This window comes from Nerophis ophidion, linkage group LG20 (genome assembly GCF_033978795.1).
Source record: "Nerophis ophidion isolate RoL-2023_Sa linkage group LG20, RoL_Noph_v1.0, whole genome shotgun sequence".
In the NCBI taxonomy this organism is placed as follows: domain Eukaryota; kingdom Metazoa; phylum Chordata; class Actinopteri; order Syngnathiformes; family Syngnathidae; genus Nerophis; species Nerophis ophidion.
Genome location: NC_084630.1, coordinates 582,060 through 590,537, shown reverse-complemented (window position 1 = coordinate 590,537; position 8,478 = coordinate 582,060). Strand labels below are relative to the sequence as shown.

The 8,478-nt window shown below is 45.8% G+C and overlaps 1 long non-coding RNA gene across 1 annotated transcript; it reads left to right on the top strand.

Annotated features, from left to right (window-relative positions):
* Window positions 1–389: 389 nt before the first annotated feature.
* LOC133538550 (uncharacterized) lies at window positions 390–3,411 on the top strand. The gene is made up of 6 exons (XR_009803028.1): window positions 390–429; window positions 508–551; window positions 1,101–1,133; window positions 1,197–1,342; window positions 1,411–1,465; window positions 2,776–3,411. It is a non-coding gene; the product is annotated as an uncharacterized LOC133538550 (long non-coding RNA).
* The last annotated feature ends 5,067 nt before the right edge of the window (window positions 3,412–8,478 follow it).

Here is an 8,478-nt window from a genome sequence, read left to right as displayed (position 1 = left end):
AGGTAGTATACTATACAAGTATTTCAGTACATCAATACATACACTTTCTTCTAAAGATAATATATTATACAAGTGATTCTGTCCTTGTACTGTAGTACACTTTATTCTAAATATAATAGTAAACTAAGTATTTCTGTCCCTGTACATCAATACATAGTTTTTTTTGTAAAGATAGTATATAAGTGTTTCTGTCCATCAATACTCACTATTTCCCATAAAGTTCAAAATTATATAAGTGTTTCTATCCTTGTACTGTAGTACATCAATGCTTACACTTTCTTCTAAAGGTAGTGTTTTATAGAAGGTAGTGGAATTAGTTATCATGTACAATATGTATATACGGGATATTTTTAACTCCATGTTATACATGTATGTTTGTCTCCTCATTCAAAGGGCTTCCAAAGAAGAGGTGGACCCAAAGGAGACATTGTGAGTATCACTTTTGTTTGTGAATGATTGGAGCCTTCAATATGAAACACTAACAACTATTCTGTTTTCTGCTTGAAGGTAGACTCCGACGTGGAGGGGCTAGCTGGTGAGAAAGGGGAAAAGTAAGACCAGTCATTTTGAACTTTCTGAAGTTGACCTGTTGATATTTAAATATTGAAAGCAAAGACAAATAATATACTATTTGACTGAGACCCATTTTGGGTCCCTAAGACTTTTAACAATCAAGGAAAGACCTTAAGGTTTTAAAAACCAAAATGGCCCCTACATTCGTTAACTTTTAAGTGTGCGGCCCTTTGTGGTAAAGTTTTGGACATCCCTTGTTTCGTTTTAATGAATAGCTGAGCAGAAAGGAATCTTGTATAGATTATACATTAATAGTACTTTAAAACATTTTTTTTATTAAAGTGAGTCATTGTGTTTCAGTATTTTTGCCCTGCCACTTGTAGGAACCCTCATTCTGCATGTTTTTGTACAAACTATTGTTGGACAATCTTTCAACGCTGCATTCAAACATTTTCATAGTTGAACCTTAGATGTAGAAACACAAATGTTTCTGGGTGCTGTGCTTACTAAACGGAGGAAAACAAATCTAAAGGACAAGAACTTGCAATTTTTAGAATCAGTATCTCATGATTGTTTGGGTGTGACAGGGTATGTCTGGAGAATCTGGCACTAAAGGACAGGTGAGTTGTGTATGATCATGTGTTAAGTAAATATACACTTCATGCACTTGTATGTGTTTGCAGCACAGAGTGAGGAGACCTTGGACATAATGGTCCAACATGGAGACTCTGGGAAGCCAGGTGATGTAGGACCCCCTGGACTGCCTGGTCCTCAGGGGTTGAACGGCATGAGCGGTGTGCATGGCAGGCCGGGTATTGAGGGTCCACCGGTGAGTCCACTCACTGTTTGGGAAATGTAATGGTTGTCACTTTTACACAATGTTGTTCTTCTCTTCAGGGACAAGATATATCTGACCAGCATATTATTGATGTGGTATAAAGAATGTTGCAAGGTGAGCTTTACCACTCTAATTTCCCTCCCAAAAAATAATCAATTGCTTGTTATTGTAAACAAAAACTCTATTACATATGTAAAGTTTCAGTTCAATATGTCAAAATTGAAAATGACAGTTAGCCAAAATCAAATCAAAACCGAAAATGTTGGAAGATGTGTGGAGATGTGGTGGAGAGGTTAGGGTTAGTGTTTTATAGGAAGGAATAAGTTATTGTGTATAACAGGGGTCACCAACGCGGACACCCTAACCCTAACCCTAACACGTAAGGACCAGATGAGTAGCCCGCTGGCCTGTTCTAAAAATAGCTCAAATAGCAGCACTTACCAGTGAGCTGCCTCTATTTTTTAAATTATATTTATGTACTATCAGGGTTAGGGTTAACCCCAACTCTCGCTTTGCTCGACATTTTTAATTCTAAGAGACAAAACTAAAATTTAATTAGAAAATCCAAGAAAATATTTTAAAGACCCTGTCTTTTTACTTTGCTTCTTATAACTTTCAGAAAGACAATTTAAGAGAAAAAATACATTCTTGAAAATGATTTTAGGATTTTTAAACACATATACCTTTTTACCTTTTAAATTCATTCCTCTTCTTTCCTGAAAATTTAAAATGTTAAGCCCACCAGGCTGCACCAAACTTTTGGTGCTTTGTTCACACAGAAAAGTACAGTGGTGTATGTGCAGCAACTATGAAGGTTGCAAGCCTGTTTGGTTCCACTTATCTTTGTGAATCAGCCTTTTCTGACATGAACTTCATCAAGAAGAAACACAGAACAAGCCTCACTGATGCACATCTGCAAGACTCACTCAGAGTTGCAGTTTCTAGTTACACAGCAGAGTACAACACACTAGTTAACAGAATGTCATGCCAGGCTTTCCACTAACTGACAAAGAAACATATATCAGATTTGGTGTCCAGTTCAAAGTGTGACATGATGAGAGTTGACTTTTGTATTTTACGTGAGTTATTATTTGTACAAACATGGTGCAAAGTAATTCATGATTTGTTAAAAAATGTTAGTGGCTAGCTAACCTTAACCCTAAATCATTAAGATCAGTTTTTCCACATAATATTTATTATTAATAATAACATAGAGCTAAAGGTAAATGTAGCAAATTGGCTACTATTTTTGGCAATTTATTTAAGTGTGTAACAAACTGGTAGGCTTTCGCATAAATCAGTACTCAAGAAGTAACCCTTGGTTTCAAAAAGGTTGGTGCCCCCTGGTGTATAAGATGTATGTATGGTATATTTTTAATCTCTACATTATACAGTTCCTAAATGAATCTCTTTTTTTGTGACAGAGAGGCTGGCGGCAGCAGTAGCAGTGAGCACTAAAAGGGCTGTGCCGTTGAACAACCGGCTATTCTGGTCCTCCGTGATTAATGGTTCCACAAGGACCACATGATTTGCCTGGTTCCCGAAGAATTCCTGGAACAATGGGAGCTGACAGACGGATTGGAAACACAGGTCTTAAAGGTAGGGACATGTTTAGTTTCATCTACAGTAATGTGTGTGTATACATATGCTTACATATACATATTTAAACATGAGTATACATTTGTACTAATGTGTACATATGTATGCACTTTTTTTTTAGTCAGTATAAAAACGTACAACGAATTGGGGTTAGGGTTAGAGGGTTAACCCTAACCCCAACCCTAACCGACTGTCTTTCTATGCCTAAAACCTACCCTCTAACCCTAACCATAACCCCAACCCTAAACGACTTTCTTTCTATGCCTAAATGCTACCCATCTCGCTTTCTCTTTAAATATAACCCTAAATCCTTACCCCAACCCTAACCACAATCCTAACCCCAACCCTAACCGACTGTCTTTCTATGCCTAAAACCTACCCTCTAACCCCAACCCTAACCGACTTTCTTTCTATGCCTGAATCCTACCCGTCTCTCTTTCTCTTTAAATCTAACCCTAAATCCTTACCCTTACCCCAACCCTAACCGACTGTCTTTCTATGCCTAAGACCTACCCTCTAACCCCAACCCCAACCCTAACCCTAACCCAAATCCTTACCCATACCCCAACCTTAACCCTAACCGACTGTCTTTCTATGCCTAAGACCTACCCTCTAACCCCAACCCCAACCCTAACCCCAACCCTAACCATAACCCAACCCTAACCCCAACCCTAACCCTAACCTTACCCCTACCCTAACCCTTACCCTAACCCAAATCCTTACCCTTACCCCAACCTTAACCCTAAACGACTGTCTTTCTATGCCTAAAACCTACCCCCAACCCTAACCCAACCCTTACCCTAACCCAAATCCTTACCCTTACCCCAACCCTAACCAACTGTCTTTCCATGCCTAAAACCTAACCCAAATCCTTACCCCAACCCTAACCGACTGTCTCTCTATGCCTAAAGCCTACCCCCTGACCCCAATCCAAACCCCAACCATAACCCCAACCCTAACCGACTGCCTTTCTATGCCTAAAACCTACCCCGACCCCAATCCTAACCCCAACCCTAACCGACTTTCTTTCTAGGCCTAAATCCTACCTGTCTCTCTTTCTCTTTAAATCCAACCCTAAATCCTTACCCTAACCCCAATCCTAACCCCAATCCTAACCCCAACCCTAACCGACTGTCTTTCTATGCCTAAAACCTACCCTCTAACCCCAACCCTAACCAACTTTCTTTCTATGCCTAAGACCTACCCTCTAACCCTAACCCCAACCCTAACCCCAACCCTAACCCCAACCCTAACCCCAACCCTAACCCCAACCCTAACCCCAACCCGAACCCTAACCCCAACCCTAACCCCAACCCCAACCCAAATCCTTACCCTTACCCCAACCCTAACCCCAACCCTAACCCTAACCGACTGTCTTCCTATGCCTAAGACCTACCCTCTAACCCCAACCCTAACCCCAACCCAAATCCTTACCCCAATCCTAACCCGAACCCTAACCGACTGTCTTTCTATGCCTAAGACCTACCCTCTAAGCCCAACCCAAATCCTTACCCTAACCCCAACCCCAACCCTAACCGACTGTCTTTCTATGCCTAAGACATACCCTCTAACTCTAACCCTAACCCAACCCAAATCCTTACCCTTACCCTAACCCCAACCCGAATCCTAACCGACTGTCTTCCTATGCCTAAGACCTACCCTCTAACCCTAACCCCAACCCTAACCCCAACCCTAACCCCAACCCTAACCCTAACCCAAATCCTTACCCCAACCCCAACCCTAACCGACTGTCTTTCTATGCCTAATACCTACCCTCTAAGCCCAACCCTAACCCCAACCCTAACCCCAACCCTAACCCCAACCCTAACCCTAACCCCAACCCCAACCCTAACCCTAACCAACTGTCTTTCTATGCCTAAAACCTACCCTCTAACCCCAACCCTAACCGACTGTCTTCCTATGCCTAAGACCTACCCTCTAACCCTAACCCCAACCCTAACCCCAACCCTAACCCCAACCCTAACCCCAACCCTAACCCTAACCCAAATCCTTACCCCAACCCCAACCCTAACCGACTGTCTTTCTATGCCTAATACCTACCCTCTAAGCCCAACCCTAACCCCAACCCTAACCCCAACCCTAACCCCAACCCGAATCCTAACCCCAACCCCAACCCTAACCCTAACCAACTGTCTTTCTATGCCTAAAACCTACCCTCTAACCCCAACCCTAACCGACTGTCTTCCTATGCCTAAGACCTACCCTCTAACCCTAACCCCAACCCTAACCCCAACCCTAACCCCAACCCTAACCCTAACCCAAATCCTTACCCCAACCCTAACCGACTGTCTTTCTATGCCTAATACCTACCCTCTAACCCTAACCCCAACCCCAACCCCAACCCTAACCCCAACCCTAACCCTAACCCCAACCCTAACCCCAACCCTAACCCTAACCAACTGTCTTTCTATGCCTAAAACCTACCCTCTAACCCCAACCCTAACCAACTTTCTTTCTATGCCTAAGACCTACCCTCTAACCCCAACCCTAACCAACTTTCTTTCTATGCCTAAGACCTACCCTCTAACCCCAACCCTAACCGACTGTCTTTCTATGCCTAATACCTACCCTCTAAGCCCAACCCTAACCCCAACCCCAACCCTAACCCCAACCCTAACCCCAACCCTAACCCTAACCCCAACCCTAACCCCAACCCTAACCCTAACCAACTGTCTTTCTATGCCTAAAACCTACCCTCTAACCCCAACCCTAACCGACTGTCTTCCTATGCCTAAGACCTACCCTCTAACCCTAACCCTAACCCTAACCCTAACCCTAACCCTTAGGGTTAGGGTTGGGGTTGGGGTTGGGGTTAGGGTTAGGGTTAGGGTTAGGATTATGGTTAGGGTTAGGATTGGGGGAAGGGGAATGCACAGTCCGTCTGCAGCCCGCCCGGGCGACGCCCACACCAACCCCGGAACCCCCCGAAGACCCTGAAAGATGCGCATGCTGCGTCAGACACTCACAGCCAAATTAGTGACGGGCATGACTGGCCCTGCCATCCAGCGACGCGTTTCGGTCTCTTGACCTCTTCAGGCTGGCTTTGCAATGATAGCAGGACGTGATCGTCTTTTTCACTGCAAGTCTATGCCTACTGGGACACTCCTAATTCCCTAGCAGGTGGGGCACTTCTAATCCCCGAGACTTACGGCTTCTCTATTTGTCTCCACAGCAGGATGTGCTCCATTCGACTGCCGGAGAGTACTGAGCCGTTTTGAACAGGAGGAGAATATATAGGAGGTCTGCAGTGGGCGGGGCTCACGCTCAACACTGCAGTGTCGATGTTTTTGACTCTCCAAACTAATCCTACATTTGTGATGTGTCTACTCGACATGGTGTGTGCATCACAATGTGGACAAACACACAGGTAAGTATCATGGTGTTTATTTAAAGCATTAAAATGTTTGCTTTGATCTTTCTCCCATTCCTGTTTAGTGATGTGTCTGAAACAAGTTTAGGTAATCAACTTGTGGGCCCCAAACAACACACACACCACAACAGAGTCCCCAGAAGGCCCACGAATGATGGGACGCCACCCAGACGGACTGGAGGCACAGGCTTGGTTAGGATTATGGTTAGGGTTAGGATTGGGGGAAGGGGAATGCACAGTCCGTCTGCAGCCCGCCCGGGCGACGCCCACACCAACCCCGGAACCCCCCGAAGACCCCGAAAGATGCGCATGCTGCGTCAGACACTCACAGCCAAATTAGTGACGGGCATGACTGGCCCTGCCATCCAGCGACGCGTTTCGGTCTCTTGACCTCTTCAGGCTGGCTTTGCACTGATTGCAGGACGTAATCATCTTTTTCACTGCAAGTCTATGCCTACTGGGACACTCCTAATTCCCTAGCAGGTGGGGCACTTCTAATCCCCGAGACTTACGGCTTCTCTATTTGTCTCCACAGCAGGATGTGCTCCATTCGACTGCCGGAGAGTACTGAGCCGTTTTGAACAGGAGGAGAATATATAGGAGGTCTGCAGTGGGCGGGGCTCACGCTCAACACTGCAGTGTCGATGTTTTTGACTCTCCAAACTAATCCTACATTTGTGATGTGTCTACTCGACATGGTGTGTGCATCACAATGTGGACAAACACACAGGTAAGTATCATGGTGTTTATTTAAAGCATTAAAATGTTTGCTTTGATCTTTCTCCCATTCCTGTTTAGTGATGTGTCTGAAACAAGTTTCGGTAATCAACTTGTGGGCCCCAAACAACACACACACCACAACAGAGTCCCCAGAAGGCCCACGAATGATGGGACGCCACCCAGACGGACTGGAGGCACAGGCTTGGTTAGGATTATGGTTAGGGTTAGGATTGGGGGAAGGGGAATGCACAGTCCGTCTGCAGCCCGCCCGGGCGACGCCCACACCAACCCCGGAACCCCCCGAAGACCCCGAAAGATGCGCATGCTGCGTCAGACACTCACAGCCAAATTAGTGACGGGCATGACTGGCCCTGCCATCCAGCGACGCGTTTCGGTCTCTTGACCTCTTCAGGCTGGCTTTGCACTGATTGCAGGACGTAATCATCTTTTTCACTGCAAGTCTATGCCTACTGGGACACTCCTAATTCCCTAGCAGGTGGGGCACTTCTAATCCCCGAGACTTACGGCTTCTCTATTTGTCTCCACAGCAGGATGTGCTCCATTCGACTGCCGGAGAGTACTGAGCCGTTTTGAACAGGAGGAGAATATATAGGAGGTCTGCAGTGGGCGGGGCTCACGCTCAACACTGCAGTGTCGATGTTTTTGACTCTCCAAACTAATCCTACATTTGTGATGTGTCTACTCGACATGGTGTGTGCATCACAATGTGGACAAACACACAGGTAAGTATCATGGTGTTTATTTAAAGCATTAAAATGTTTGCTTTGATCTTTCTCCCATTCCTGTTTAGTGATGTGTCTGAAACAAGTTTCGGTAATCAACTTGTGGGCCCCAAACAACACACACACCACAACAGAGTCCCCAGAAGGCCCACGAATGATGGGACGCCACCCAGACGGACTGGAGGCACAGGCTTGGTTAGGATTATGGTTAGGGTTAGGATTGGGGGAAGGGGAATGCACAGTCCGTCTGCAGCCCGCCCGGGCGACGCCCACACCAACCCCGGAACCCCCCGAAGACCCCGAAAGATGCGCATGCTGCGTCAGACACTCACAGCCAAATTAGTGACGGGCATGACTGGCCCTGCCATCCAGCGACGCGTTTCGGTCTCTTGACCTCTTCAGGCTGGCTTTGCACTGATTGCAGGACGTAATCATCTTTTTCACTGCAAGTCTATGCCTACTGGGACACTCCTAATTCCCTAGCAGGTGGGGCACTTCTAATCCCCGAGACTTACGGCTTCTCTATTTGTCTCCACAGCAGGATGTGCTCCATTCGACTGCCGGAGAGTACTGAGCCGTTTTGAACAGGAGGAGAATATATAGGAGGTCTGCAGTGGGCGGGGCTCACGCTCAACACTGCAGTGTCGATGTTTTTGACTCTCCAAACTAATCCT